This window comes from Haemaphysalis longicornis, unplaced genomic scaffold, assembly GCF_048455015.1.
Source record: "Haemaphysalis longicornis isolate Haplotype H1 unplaced genomic scaffold, Haemaphysalis longicornis Haplotype H1 scaffold_4, whole genome shotgun sequence".
Taxonomy (NCBI): domain Eukaryota; kingdom Metazoa; phylum Arthropoda; class Arachnida; order Ixodida; family Ixodidae; genus Haemaphysalis; species Haemaphysalis longicornis.
Window position 1 is genome coordinate 226,041,180 of NW_027526361.1, and position 15,202 is coordinate 226,056,381.

The window sequence follows — 15,202 nt, forward strand, 5'->3', positions numbered from 1 at the left end:
AAAAATTTAGTTACGCACAAAATAGCCGGAAATTATGTGTCGACCACCTGAATGCTATAAAAGGCCTTTTTTATGCACGTATCTACGCTCTTATGTTATTTCTCGCGTAAGATTTACATCTCGCAATGAAGTTAAAAACTAATTGCCTAATGCATGTCTTATATTCACCAAAAGGTTCTCAAAATGTGTATATATAGGAGGTAAGACTAAGAAGCAACTAAGCTGAAAGAAAAAAAAAAATGGAACGATCAACTGGTTTGATGCGAAAGACGCCCTATAGCATACTCCGATACCTTCTCTTTCTTCGTGCTACCGTTCTGCAGCCTTCCGCAGGTGTAGCATCTCAACCCCCGAACACAGCCCCTTCCAAGCTGAGGAAGAGGCGATAGCACGTGCGCTTAGCCAAAGGGCCGCCAAAAGTCTAATAACAGACTCTTATCAGGCGTGGCGCAACTTTGCCAACAGTCTATTGCATGTTACAACACTTCGAATGAACAAGCAGAGACCACCAACGAGACCAGCCAGGATTGTATGGGCACCAGCTCATACTGGCATCGCCGGCAGACAAGATCGCCAACCTCGTGGCTGGACATTTGACCCGCTTAGCCAGCGCTGATGAAGCCGAGCCCGAGCGCATGCATCCTGTATACATACCAGGAAATTAATTAGCACTATAGGCTCTCCCGTAGAACGTATTCCTTCCCGCACAAATCGCTAGCGAATAACCAGGAAATATTATTATTTCGTGCACTGCGGATTAACACCTTCCCACACATCACCAGTCTTCACCTCTTTGACGGGACACAATTCTCTCCATTCCGTCGCTTCTGTGGGGAGCCTGGGAACCTCATACACACAGTAGGCGGCTGCGACAAGTCCACCCTAGATCCATCCAACCTACACGTTTCCATAAAGATTTGGGAGAAAGCCTTGGCCAGCTCCGGCCTGGAAGATCAGTTTCTCTTGATGGAAACGACTGTCGACTCTACCCCTCGAATGAGGACGCCTCTTTGAAACTTTTCCTCGATTTATTTAAAGTTCATTTTCCCTCTCTCTGCGAGGGATATTTACTGCTGCTTGTGACTTCACTCAGCTATTATCTTTCGTAGAGCCCAACCGCTCTCACCTGTCGCTGAAGTGCCATGTAGCAAGTTCCTATCTCCGGTGGTTCCCTATCTAATGCCACCCTGTACACGGCGTCCAATGAGTCATTAAAGCCGTTTTTCTTTCTAACTGGTACGTTAGCATATGAAAGATGAGCAGAAGGAAATCGCTTTAAACGCCACCAGCCACGCTTGACAGTCGGAGGTTGACGCCGACGCGGGACTGTTTTCGACTTCTAGCAGTGCTAATGATTTCGTGTTAAAGCTAAAGCGCCGTTGAAACAAGGGGTACATGAAAAGCGTAGCAGACCAATCAATTTATTTAAAGGCAAAATTATTTGCCTCATTGTGCGAAAACAGGGGTGCATGCGCGCGTGCGTGCCTAGACATTTGGTGGAACCAAAAAAGATGTTGGGCGCTCAGGCTCTCCTGCGCGCCAAAAAAACTTCCCGCTCGCCAGTAAACTACCTGCCCGCCTGGCTGCCTGCCAGGCAGGCGATTCCTGCGAGGATGCGTGATTTCGGGACGAGGGGCGGCCCGCCACGAGACGCCCGGGCGGAGGGGGGGAGGCGGTGGAGACGCAAAATACTGTACCATGGCGACACTCCAAGGTACTAAAAAATTTCTGCAGAAATTCAAACAATTATCTTAATGCGTAGCATTCCTATGCCGCTTGTCCTCAGTGTGAGTTTCTACAGCCAATTTTTTGGTTTTTATAAATCCTGTCCGACCAATTATCTCAATTGACGCTGCTATAATTACAAATATAATATTCGCAAAATATCCATTATTGTGGAAATGCAGGCAGTTATACGGTTTCCCATTTTCCTTAATTGCTTAATATTTTTCTTATTTTACAGTTTTCAAAATTTTGTTCGACCAATTATTTCTATTTGCGCCATTATAACGATTACATTTGTAACTCGCGAAATCTGCCTTATTGTGGAAATGCAGGGTGTTACACGGTTCGCCAGTTTCCGCAATTATTTTACATTTTTTTATTTTTTACATTTATAAATTTTGTTCGACTAATTATCTCCATTTACCCTATATAACGATTACAGGTGGAAATTTCCAATAATCGTCATTATTGTGTAAATGCAGGGTGTCACACAGTTTGCCAGTTTCGGTTATTACTTTTTTTATTTTTTAGTTTTTCAGAAATTTTGTGCGACCAGTTATCTCCATTTACGCTAATATAGCGATTACAGGTGGAACTCCCGCGAAATCGGTATTTTTGTGGAAATTAAGGGGGTTACACGGTCCTTGCTGTGGGCAAAGAATGGTACGCGTTAAAACGATTGTGGACGGACGGGTCGTCTGCTTAGTAGGACGGGTCAATAGGCAGTCTGCAGGGAGGCTGCCCATTACCAGAAGATTCTGGCGAAGATGCATTGAGGGGGAGGCGTCGGAGGCACCAGTGTGCTGCCCACTGGTCAGGAGGCTACCTGTTTGCCTTCCAGAAGACTGTGGCGAGAACGCATTATTTGGAGACGATGTGCGGCCCGTCACTTGTCGGCGAAGGGAGTGGATCACATGGCTGCACAGCGGCTACGTAGAGCCATGCGTTAGAGCGCAGCCCTTAAGCACCCGCTCCTGTGGTTTCGCGTAGTCCCTCAGTGTTGGACTCGTTGTAACCTAGAGAACGAAGACGCCACCGAAGATAGAGCTGGCAGGAAAACGGAGGTTGCAAGTATGACGAAAGTGTAAGGGGGAGGGCGTAATTCCGTGACCTTGCGAGATGTGCTTCCCAGTGGCGACCCCTTACGAGATAACGACAGAGTATGCCGCGCGCCGTCGTACATTAGCTGATGACGCGACCACTTCCTGAGGCACAGCATCTATGCGCCGTCGCCGAGAAGATTACAGTTCGCGCTGCACTCAAATTTCGCATTAGCGAGTGTCGTAATCGTCCGTCATTTTCTTCCTCAAGAAAACAACTGCGGGGTATAAAACTGCAGTGTTATGATCCAAGAATAAATTAAATGAAATTATAAAAATGAAAGAAACTAAATAAATAAAAATAAACTTGCGGCCATAAAAAGCAGGGCTTTCACATTCATACAAATACGCAGTCTTATGTGTCCGAGCGAATTTTTCATTTCGCTTCAGTTAATGTTGTAATCGTGGACCTACTATAGAAAACCTTTTGCAGTACATTTTACAGTTAAAGGAACTCTTCAACACTTTAGATCAACGCTCTCACTCTTATCTTCGCATCTGGAAACACTGCAAAAGTTATAGCTATTGCCAGCAAAGAGGAGCAGTGCGGGATTTGCTCGTCCCAGCAGATACGCCTTCCGTTTCTGCTTCGCTGTTGTGGTTTCATTTTAATGTCACAACTTAAGGAAAGCCGGCAAATAGCCGCTACTTCGCTGTAATGACGTCATTCCAGCGGTAGAAGAACGCCAAGACTGGGGAAGAAAGAAAAGTATTTCAAGCAAGTTTGTAAGTTATCTGATGGGGACAGAGCAGTATACTTTTCGTCTGAGGGACTTTCCGACTCCCTGATCTAAGTACTGGATGTGTTGGTTGACTACTTTATGCACGCATTCAAGATTTCGAACAAAGTTGAAAAAAGTGTTGCAGGGTTACTTATTTTTGGCCAAAACAAAACACTTGCACCAAAAAACCTACATTATGCTTCGTTTTTGACAAGGAAACCTGACAAGGAAACAAAACACTAGAACAAAAAAATGAACAGAAAAAAACACGCTTGTTTTTTTTCTTCTCCGAACCCGTTCGAACCCGTTTGAACCGGCTCGAACCGGTTCGAACCGGAACAGAATGGTGCGCCGGAACTGAACCCGAACCGAACCCGAAAGGCCTGAACCCGAACCCGAACCGAACCCGAAAAAATACCGGTTCGACACCCTGAGTGGGAGGGAGCGCTGGGCAGCTCGGACCCAGAGGTCCAGATACTTCTGGTGACCCGCGCTGACAACGTCGCCGCCGGCCTCAAACCGACGGCCACACCGCTCCCGTGAACCCGGTTAAGGCTCAATAAAGTGATTTCTCTCTCTCCCACACCCTTCAAGTGGCGCAAGCCCACGCGCAATCCTGGACGACGCCGGCTGCTTCTCACGAGGCGCACGGTCCCGTGCGCTCCGCTATGGGCTGAGTTTTTAGATGCGAAACATCTCATGCTCGGGGCTGTGTCCCTCCCTCCCTCGTTTTCGTTGTCCGCTGTCCGCACTCTACTGCGCATGCGCGTCTCTAACCCCGTCAGCGTTTGGGCTGACGTCAGCGCAGTCCGCTATAAAAGGAAATAGCGGCCCCGGTATCGATCCCACGACTCTCTGGCCGCAACGGGAGGTACGTGGTGCTCTTCCCACTGCGCTACAAACCGAGACGGGAGCATGTGCTACGAACGCGCCTTATGTCCTTCACTCATTCAAAGTACGTCAAGAAGCTACTGATATAACGAAGGCACGTGAAGTTGAACGTCAATGGAAACGACGAACTGAAAACTAATGGGCACTTCAGTCGACCCAATGGCTGCTTCGCATACAACTCCGGGTTCCCCTACGGGAAGATGGTGTAATTTTTAAGTGCGAATGCACTTCTTAAGCGAGCCTGAATCGTCCGCCGCCGTCCGCATAGCAACAGCTGCGGGTGCGCGCGCTCCTCGTCCTCCTCGTCTTCCCTAGCAACGGGGGGAGATGGGCGCGCGCTGCCTGGCCGCTGACATGGCACATACCCATGTGGGGAATCGTCCGCCGCCGTAGTCCGCATAGCAACAGCTGCGGGTGCGCGCGCTCCTCGTCTTCCCTAGCAACGGGGGGAGATGGGCGCGCGCTGCCTGGCCGCTGACATGGCACATACCCACGTGGGGGATTGGCCAGGAATCGGGCGTGAGAAGGGCTAATGCACCCGCTTAAAGGAGTACTGACACGAAATTTCAAAGCTGAGATCCGCTCTAGCAACAAGTACAACGACAACACAAATAGGTGCCTGTGAATAAATGCATCTTTCTTTCTTTGTAGTTGTGTGTGTGTGTGTGATCTCTCTTTCGCGAACATTACCGAACCGCGCAAATTCAACTCGTGCATTCGCACTTTCACATTCTTCCCTCGGGGAAATGGGGGGAATTTTTTTCTAGTAACGCTCGACGGCGCAACTCAAAGCGTAAACATCTCTTGTCAAAACAGAGCAATACTACATGATCGTATCCTAGGTAGATGTTCTGAACACCACCCATACTCTTCTTATTGTTGCAGCGGACGACGCCTTAGTGTTGCGGGAAAGCGTACAGCGGTTTGATGGCGCTTCATCCCTCTAGATTTTCTGTATAATCCTCTCCTACGGGAGCTTTATGCATGCAGGTCCTCGCGTGCGCCCCGTCTCATTTAAGTTGGTCATCGATGCGAGTTGGCTGGCGTTGATGTTATCAAATTTATCGCTGGGCCATAAATTTAATGGACAGTCAATAGGTTGGCTATTTCCCTGTACAGACGGCTGCGGCCATTCGGTAAAGCTGGGAGCACGTCTCCTTGAAGTACTCCTGCAAGAACATATGAGCACTCAATCGTTCGAGGATATAAGAGAAGTAGAGGCAGCGATGGTCGTAGCCTTGCGTGCTAGCACGTCTGCTGTTTGCAGTCAGAGAGAGAGATCATCTTTTGAATAAAGCTGTCTTTAATCGCCGTAGCTCAGAAGTTCATGGAAGTTAAACGGGTATACCATTTACAATGTAGACGCCCTGAAAAATATATCAGGGAAATTTTACTCACTTCGTTTAGGGGTTCGGGCTGTCCGCGTCTCCTGTCGTTGTCGCCGTATCTCGTATCATGTTGTCACGGTACTAAAACACCGGGACACTCGTTTACCAACGCCTCGGGTTAGAACGTTTCATCTCCGTGGTCGACAACGCGCACCAAAAAACACCGCGACACTCGTGTTCCAACGCCTCGCGCTAGAACGCTTCGGGCCTCAACAACACGAGACTGTTACAGCAAAGCTGTACGTCTCTATACCCCCAAAGGTTTCATCTCCGCGGGCAAAAACCGAAAGGCGCCAAGAACGCATACAATGCTTGCTTTGCCCCTCCTCAGATTTCACGTTAGTAGACAAGGCCCGAGATTTTTCCTTTATACGAAATCAGCTGAAAATGGTGTATCTCAATTGCATCAAAGTTCTGCATCGTGGGAGAGGCAATTCCACTGCACCGATACACCGACTGCCGGGTAGTTGCCGCCGTGCGTGCGCGCCGGCACCGAGCAGGTTCGGCGTCGTTCTCCTCCCGAGCTTCCGCGATGGGCAATGATTACCATCTCATTTTTCGCAGCCGGGTTCCTCTGGAAGCAGCGTAGAAAGGACGGCATATCCGGTGAGAGGGTGCGAACATGCCTCGCGAGAGTGGAGTGCCTTTCCCCCTGGCGGGCTCCACGTGCTCTGGCTGCCTAGTTCGCCAGTGCAGTAGTTCTTCGACGCCGGCCGCTGAATGAAAGAGGTCAGCAGCGAAAGGCGTCGGAGCCGCGGACGAGGAAGCGGTTCATCGATTCCGGCTCGTCGGACCGGAACAGAGCGCACTGCTCTGGTTCTCCCTCGCTCTCCGCTAACCTGGCCACCGCCGCCGGCGATCCTTCGCCTGATTCTTTGACCGCGGTCGGCACGACAATCCACCGACGTAATTGCTCGTAAATATTCATCCAGCGGCCACTACAGCGTCACCCGTGCCGGATGCCGCTCCCTGCAACTCAAACGTTCCACATAGGTCGTTCACTGCTCGTTCACTCTCGGCGCCCTTGCTTGACCTGATCTCAAGCGGTCTGCATTCTCGAGGAACTGGCAATGATTAATAACTCTATAAAGGGTTGGAGTACTCGGCGCCCATAAATCATCTACAAATTACAACTCTGTTAGCTCGAGGAAGGGGTGAATTCAGAAAATTGGGAGACATGGACTATGTAGGGCATCGCATAACAGGAACAGCTCGAGGAACACGTGAGAGGCCTTCGTTCTGCAGTGGTCAGTACGATTATGATGATTATGATGATGATGATGATGATGAAACTCGAATTTTTAATCTACTTGTGAATTGTGTTGTCTTCCTGCCTGAAATTTGCTGCACATCGGCGGCGACTGTTGCTTGCCTGCATTGCGTAAATTATTGTCTACAAAGTAGTGAAGAGTGCTAGGAGTGTCTGTACCCGTTGTGATTCTGCTATACTCTTTGTCCTAACCCACATTGCTTGTCAAGCACACATCGGAATGAGTAATGGTTCTTCTGTTTGGTTGGTGGGATGCATTGTTTTAACCCTTGCTTGTAGAAACTGCGAAGGGCTGCAGAGATGCCTGTGATTTTGTATCTGTTATTTTGTGCTCCACTAAACACTCCATTCTCTCAATGAAACCGCGTAAAGTTTAAAGTGTATAATCTTTATTGTAAGCTCAATTACGCGCCGTCCGGTGACCGAGTCATCCCAATAAACACTTTCAGGATAAGTTGCGATTCCAAAGACGGTGTCCCAAAAACTGTACACGAAAAAACTGATACATGATTACTCGTATACTATCACTCGAACACAATAGTGATGTTGCAAGCCCATATATATAGAATCTGTTAAGCCGTATTAGCCAATTTCAATGCTTGTATTGTTGGAGGCTACGGAAGATAGTAATTCAGCGCCTTGCGGCCGCATTCGTGCCAGTTTCCCTCCTTTGTTCGAGTGCAGAAAAAAAATTCATATGAAAATTTCAACTGAGAGTTCCGGTATTGGCGACAATTTGACTCTGCTGAACGATGAAAAACGGACGCTTGTTACACTGTCAGTGTTCAGAACTGTAAATAGCGCAGTGCATTGCGTCGTAGTTGGCCATTTCAATAAGCCGGTCTTGGGACCACGGTCACTTTTTTCCTAGCACGTCATAGAACTAGCATGACATACGGGCAATGTACCACTAAAACATCGCCAGGAGAAGATATAAGGCCTCAGTATTCACAGCACTGAAGCACATTTCACTTCGAAGTCCGTGTTCAGTGTTGCTTAGGCAAAGGGTATTTAAGTGATTTGTCCGTCACCGCACTTCCCCGGGTTCGTTGCCAGTTCCGGCCGCTGACGACGGCTGTCACCGTCATTGCACAACGCGCTTGAGTGACGTGGGCAATGCTGGGAAATGTGAAACCTAGTGAATTGCCACTACGTCGACACTTCATGAGCCCACATGGTACATACGCGATGCAGTAAAGTATCGTTAAGGGAAGTCGTAGCCCTTTCGCATTCAAACTCCGCAAGCAAACTTAAGTGTACCTCAACGGCTGCGGTTAGGGTAGCGTAGCTGCAGGGTAGTGGTAAAACGCATCTTTCACCGCACTTCCCGTAGAGGCCATTCTCTTTTTTTCTTTTTTCAGTTGAAGGGACGTGAATGTTTGTGGCCGTCCTAAGCTCACAACTGCGGATTATTGGCCTCACGTGGCACGTAGCTGCCTCGGTACCTTGGGACATTTGCTTCGTTCTCGCGAGGATCACCGTCTGCATATTCGGCGCAGCTACACATTTCGTCGCGTACGTAGAGTCATGGACAAATGGAATGGCTAAGGCGTTGTGCTGCTGAGCATGAGGACGCGGGTTCGATTGCCGGCCGCGGTGGCCGCTTTTCTGATGAAGGCTAAAAGCAAAAACGCCCGCGTGTGCGAGATTTCGGCGCACGTTAAAGATCCCCAGGTGGTCAAAATTAATCCGGAGCCCTCCCCTCCCGCGCGCCTCATCGCCTGCGTGGCGTCGGCGCGTTAAACCCTAAAACCACTCAATCAAATGGACATGAAAACGGAACACGCAAATATGAACCTGAACATTCAAAATCAAAAAATACGATCCGTGGAGATCGCACAATGACGCGGTAGTGGTATATTTAGAGAGCCACTTCTGCAAACTTTGTTACGGTTTTATGGCCGTTCGATAATTTGACTTGCATTTAAAGGAATCGCGCTATTTGTGTATTACGGTTCATATTTTCGCGTTCGTATTTCCTTTGCCCATGCCCGTACGCGGCCCGAGGTTTCCGGTTGCTTTTTCTGTGCAGTTCATTGTCATGCTTAATAAAACATCCGCTACAGGTGCTCTCGTTCGGACTGTCCTATTCCATTCTATTTCTGGGATAATTGTATGCGTATATCTCGCTACAAAAATTTTTTTCGACGCTGCTAATATCAGTAACCATAAATATTTTTCACTACAGGCAGCCACTGGGGTCTTCTTCCTCCGCTCTCGTTGTAGTTGTCCTCGCGTCCGTGAAGACAAACCAAGTATAAAGAACCTAACCCACGCGAACCAAACCAAGTCGCAAGGCTGCCCAGTGAGAAATGAGGCCATGGGAAAGGCCGTGACCTCGCCGCGTTGTTTTGCTCTTGTCCCGCGGCACTGCGCACCGATCACAATTAAAAACCAAACAAAGGACAATAAGCTGCCCCCACTCGTCGGAGGTCGCGGGCGCAGGACGTCAGCGTGCCCTTTCCATAACTCAAGAGTTCGTTAGCCTCAGCCTGCAAAAACACGCGACAGCACGCCTGATTTAGTGAACGGCTTTCGCTGCCTTCCGACGGCGGAAAAGTCCCGAGCGTCGCAAATTCTCCCGGTCTCGGAGATCGTGCCGGCATGGCTGTTGCCCCAGGCGAGCACGACGCGCAGAAAGCGCTGCCAACTCGCCCCGCCTCAAGGCTGCTTGTCAAGACCGAAGGGTTGCGCCCAGTCGAGGCTGTCACGCCGGACGCTGGTTGCATGCAAAGTGAAGCGGAGTGGCGCTTTCGCCAACCTGGTTTCGGTGCTGGTGAGTACGACCACAGTGTTATCATAAACCGCCAACAGACGCGAACTTTTTCCCATTTTTTTAATAGCGGAGCTGTTAGAGGTTTCAGTTCCGCCATCGAGCGTTACCAGAAAAGTCAGCCCAGCAGAGCGCACGTGGGCGTGCGCCTCGTGAGGAGCGCAAGGCGTCATCCAGCTCGACCTTCGAGAACACTGTGCCCAGCGTTCGTGGCGTGATCTCTCGCGTGCTGTTCTCCTCGGCAGCTCACGTGCATTCGCGCTCGAAGTGGGAAGCACAGACGCCGAGTTGGCGAAGCCGGTTGCCGCGGGTTCTAGCGCGTGCTAACGCGGTACACTTTGTGAGAGATGTGAAAGCCTGCGGACAAAACGAGTGCCTGGCAGTCTTGGGGAACGTTCAGCGGCACGTTCGGAAATCCAAGCGAGGTGCAACAGCCGGGTCTGTGACGAAGGGAGAGGGGCCGCCAGCTCTGCTGCTTCTCCTGCCTTGCATCACTAGTGCAATCTGAGCCATTTTTTTTCGGCCGGTTGGTAGTTGAGAACGCAACAAAGCTGCGTTGATCTGGTATAACCGGCCTATTGTTGGTGACTAGCTACCGGCACACCATATACAGTTTTAACGCAACTTAAACTTTTCACGTTGTTTTGTGGTATCCTGGATACTTTTTAGAAATTTACAAGAACTGAATCGAATAGTGGAGCACTTTGTAAAACAGCCGAACGAGATCAACGCTGCATTTACATTCTACGAAAGGCCAGTTTTACCGCTGACAACCATTTCGTCATTTTTTATGGCTTCCTACTCATAGCGAAATGTGGAATTTGATATTTACTGGCACGAAGTACCCGGGACTATCTGAAACTCCCTCGGCTGCAGCTTACTTGCCTTGGTGCGAGGCTGTCGTGCCTCCATTTGCACCTCTTCGTGTCGGAGAAACATGTAGGCACCCGCCGCGTTGGCTCAGTGGCTAAGGCGTTGCGCTGCTGAGCACGAGGTCGCGGGTTCGATTTCCGGCCGCGGCGGCCGCTTCTTTGATCGAGGCGAAAAGCAAAAACGCCTGTGTGTATGATATTTCGGCGCACGTTAAACATCCACAGGTGGTCAAAATTAGTCCGGAGCCCTCCACTGCGGTGCGCCTCACCACCTGCATTGCGTCGGCGCGTTAAACCCTACAATCAATAAGAAACATGTAGGCGCTTTTGTGATCGCATTACCCTTCAGGCTTTACCAAACGGTCTTCGCATTGCAGTCTCTGTCGTTGATGAGAAAGCTCATGCCGTAAGTTACCCACCGCAATGGGTCAGCGGCTAAGTCGTTGTGCTGGTGGGCTGAAGGACATTGCAGGTTCGATCGAGGCCGCGGCGACCGCCCTTCAGATGGAGGCGAGAAGCGAAAACGCCCTGTGTTCAAGATTTCGGATCATGTTAAAGATGCCCAGGGGGTCAACAGTAATCCGGAGCCCTCCACGCGCCTGATAGCCCAGGTGTACCTTCTCACGGTAAACCGCACAATTTCAATTTCAATTCAGTTTATTTTTCGCGGAAGCAACTGAATGGCTTCCTGGCTAAAAGCTGCTTGAGCAGCTTTACGAAGGCGCATGAAGCCGTTACAAGGCACAGCAGACAAGATACTTAAAAGAGCTGGAATAACACACGGTTTCGCTTAACAAGTCTTACTAAATACGTCATAAACCAGCAAGCTCGGTGAAGAAGAGAAAAGAAATTAAGGTGATAACAGGCCATGAACAAGAATTGAAAGTTTTGGTTCATTCTCACATAGGAAATCCATATACACTATACATTGTGCAGTCCATATGCACTAACTGAAATTCAAAACAGCGCAAAAAGACGGGACAAGAAACGACAACACACGGCGTTGCTAGTCCCGCGGACCAGTTGCTAGTCAGCGCCGTGTGTCGTCGTTTCTGGTTCCGTCTTTTTGCGCTGTTTTGAATTTCAGTTAGTATGCACCAACTGGCGCAAACCACCGTTCTAACGCAACCATATACACTATACCATCAATCACTCTTATTCCGTAAGTGCTTGCAACAAATCATTCCAGCTCCCCAGACAGAATGGCGTGAGGGCTCCATGCGGTCACCATAGTCTATGCCACAGTTGGTGGGAGTCCTCAGGGAACTTTGCTGTTTACCCGCTTTTCTCCACATTATTTACGACGTCACCTTCATGACTTCTACAAATACCGTATGCATTTTTAATGAAGGCTCCGAGGTACCTTCTGAATCAACAGCGGCGTTTTTTTCCCCATCTCTCTGGATACTGCAAGGTCATCGCCCTTGCTACGGGATGTCACGGACAACTTCTAAGGGTCACAAAGCATTGCCGTTCACAAAGTTGATTTTCCTGCAAAATTTCACTGCCCCTTAATGCATCTGCAATTATTCCCGGCGAGCACTGGAATGTTTACACCGCCTTTCGCAATGTGATCCTAACTTCTTCAGCTGCACAGGATCGCAGCGGCGATTTCTGACGCCACAACACTAGAGCATCGAATAGAGCTACACTGTGTACCTGGGAATGATTGCATCGAATACTCAGTGGGCAGGCTTACTTCCGTACCACGTAATATCACTCTCCGAAAATGAGGTTTAAATGTATAAAATATATGGTAAGAGATAAGGGGCGTGTAATATTTGTGCAAGGGTTACGCATGATCAGCATTTTAACCGAAATTCCGAGAATAGTCAGTTCCTGCAATTTGACCCTGACAAAAAGTATCCCCAGCGCACGTGTGCTGACTGAGATAGACAGTATAATCCGTCGCCTTCGGTTATAGGTGTCGAACATATAGATTTTTGTGCCGCGTACGCCTGTCTCCATTGCCGGCTCTTGCTCATGTGAGCCCTCGTGGGGAGATGTTAAACGCCTCTTTCGGTAGGGCCCTCGGCATGAGTCCGGAGGAACACTATTGAATGCAGCTGTGAATGTTCACGGCACCGCAGACATCAAACTAATCTCCTTGAGGCCTGGTGGGAGCCATTAGCACAGTGGTCAGCTGCGCGTGGGTTAATGACCGTTTTTGTCCGTCTGAAATGTAGACATTGCGTTTTGGTTGTCATCCATCAGGTGATAGCTCCCATCTACATGTCCTTTAGATAGCTCTGTTTGGAGCAGTGCTTTCTTTAAAGATGCATTGTTGACTAGGTTATCCGGCCTTGTTCATTAGCGCTTGTGTCGTTTTCTTCCCTTTAAAACTTGTGCCGTGGCATTTCGGGCGCCGTGACAATGTGTAAAATTGTGCAATTTTTTGCACGTTTCGCTACCTTGTCGTTCTCAGTTGGGCACGTTGTTGAATCAGGCTTGCTATCGGTTGGCCTCTCTACCTTCCATATTGTTCCCATATTGTTTCTTTCCACAACTATTCTTTGTTATGCGTAGCTCGGTAACAATTATCAAGTATTTGATGTCATTACCAATAAATCCATCCATCCACACGTAACATAAGAGTGTGAAACCGGCAAAGACAGCAACATCGGAGTCGCTTCAAAGGATTTAGTCTTCGCTTACAGACATATTCACCTTAATTAATATTTATTTGTCAGTATTCATTGAAAGCCGTTCAGGTTACCCATTGCTCTAAGCATCGAGAACACGTCGTATGAAAACATTTTCTTCATACACGTATCTCGGCGTTCCCGTTGCACCGACCTTAGAAAACCGGAGTCACCAAATGCCAAGCATTCCCTTACATATCGCTGTGATACAGCGCTATTCCTTCATAGACAGATTTTATCGATACATTGGCAAAAACTTTCAAAACAGACACTAAGCTGAGCCTTTTCTCAAATTTAAGTTGAAGTATACAGCTGCCACATCCCCACCTCCATTCCTTTATCTCGGTACTGATAACGGCCCTTCTGCCGACGAGTACGCCATGAGCATTGTGTTCGCACACAATTGCCATGGTTGCTCTAATCGCATCTGAATATTCCTAGTTCGCTGCTGGCTCGATTATATGGAGAAGTAGCGGACTAAGATGTAGTATTGATCATCATCATCATCAGGAGCAGCAGCAGCCCAGAAAATATAATATTAGTTAACACTAAAAGAAGCGTTCATCATGCTTGTGAGCCGTGTCCAAGACCGAAACGTTCCGTTTCCTGTGGAAGGTCTGCGAAGGTGTGATTAGTGCTTTTATGCCTGATATCTGCGCGTTAACTGAGGCGGGCAGCAGCCGACGTACGCAAATTAGTTTTGACCAGCTGAAATTCTGTAACGTATGCCAAATTTAGGCAACACACGAACGGGTTCACTTCTAGCATCTCCAATACAAAAAAAAAACACATACGCCGCCCAGAAGCCGCCTTCTACCTCCCTTTCCTGGCCAGACGTCTTCATTATTTTCTCTACTTGGAGGTTTCTGTGTGCTGTCTAACTGCTCTTGTGAAATTCTCCAGCTACAGAAATGGAACAAGCAGTTTCTGCAGCTACCTTAAGCTATTGAAGTATCGTTTTAGCTACGGGCGAGTCGCGTGATCTTGATTCAGTAAGAAAGGTTTTACCGATTTCATTGTAAAGCCAACGGTGCTGGCGGCAGCTTGTTGTGTGTACCTTCTAGCGACTGGTGTGTGTACCTTCTAGCGACTGGAATTAGGCCGCAGGACTGCCTTGGACGCCATTTGGAACATGTTACTCTTATGAATGAAGATTTGATGTAAATAAGAAAATGAGATTTGTTCTCTTTTATTATCATTTGTACAGAGAGCAAGCACCTTCTGTCGCGAAATAAATGGCAACGAACCTATAAAGAGGTCCAACCTTCAGTTTCAGCAAATCGCTAATTAACTCTCTTGCATTCTCTTAATTGTCCACCCGCAACAACCGATCCTATCGCGGCAGTATTTTTTTTTTCTTTTTCATCTTGTACGCCGTGGCCTTCGCAGGTCTGATTTCACCTCCCGTGTGGACACGCTTGCCTGCGGGAATGAAGGTGGCGAATGCCTCTGCAGCGGGGAACGCACGCAGCCTTGCTTGCGGTAATTCAGGGGGGCTGCTCGAGTGGCGCCAGCTGCGCAAGCAGAGGCAACGCCCTGGCTGCAAAAGTAACACGCGCCTCGATCGCTACTTCCGGAAGGAGGGCTGCTGCCAGCCGAAATGCCGGCAAGTGTGTCCCTGTTGATTTATCGGCGTGGCTCCGACAAGGGCACACCGTAGTTTCCGGGAAATTGTTGTTAGCGTCCCTCATGCCAGAAAGTATGCGGTCCTGGCCGTAACAAGAGTTCGTTGTAAAGGTACGAATGCCTATTCGAAATGTAGGCTGGTAGAAAGTGGTACATTCCGCATTCTTTGGTCGGAAAAAACCAGAACACCTTT

General features: G+C 48.8%; 1 protein-coding gene across 3 annotated transcripts in view; it reads left to right on the plus strand.

Moving 5' to 3' along the window:
- The window catches only part of LOC144179670 (zinc transporter ZIP10-like), a 148,648-nt gene that overhangs the window by 26,171 nt on the left and 107,275 nt on the right, over window positions 1–15,202 (plus strand). The window contains exon 1 of one of the 3 annotated variants that reach the window (XM_077708116.1): window positions 9,804–9,872. The exons of the other annotated variants lie outside the window; for them this stretch is intronic. The gene's annotated coding sequence lies outside the window, so the exon portion shown is untranslated. Of the gene's footprint in view, window positions 1–9,803; window positions 9,873–15,202 lie in introns of those variants that run through there. 3 annotated transcript variants of the gene reach the window in all.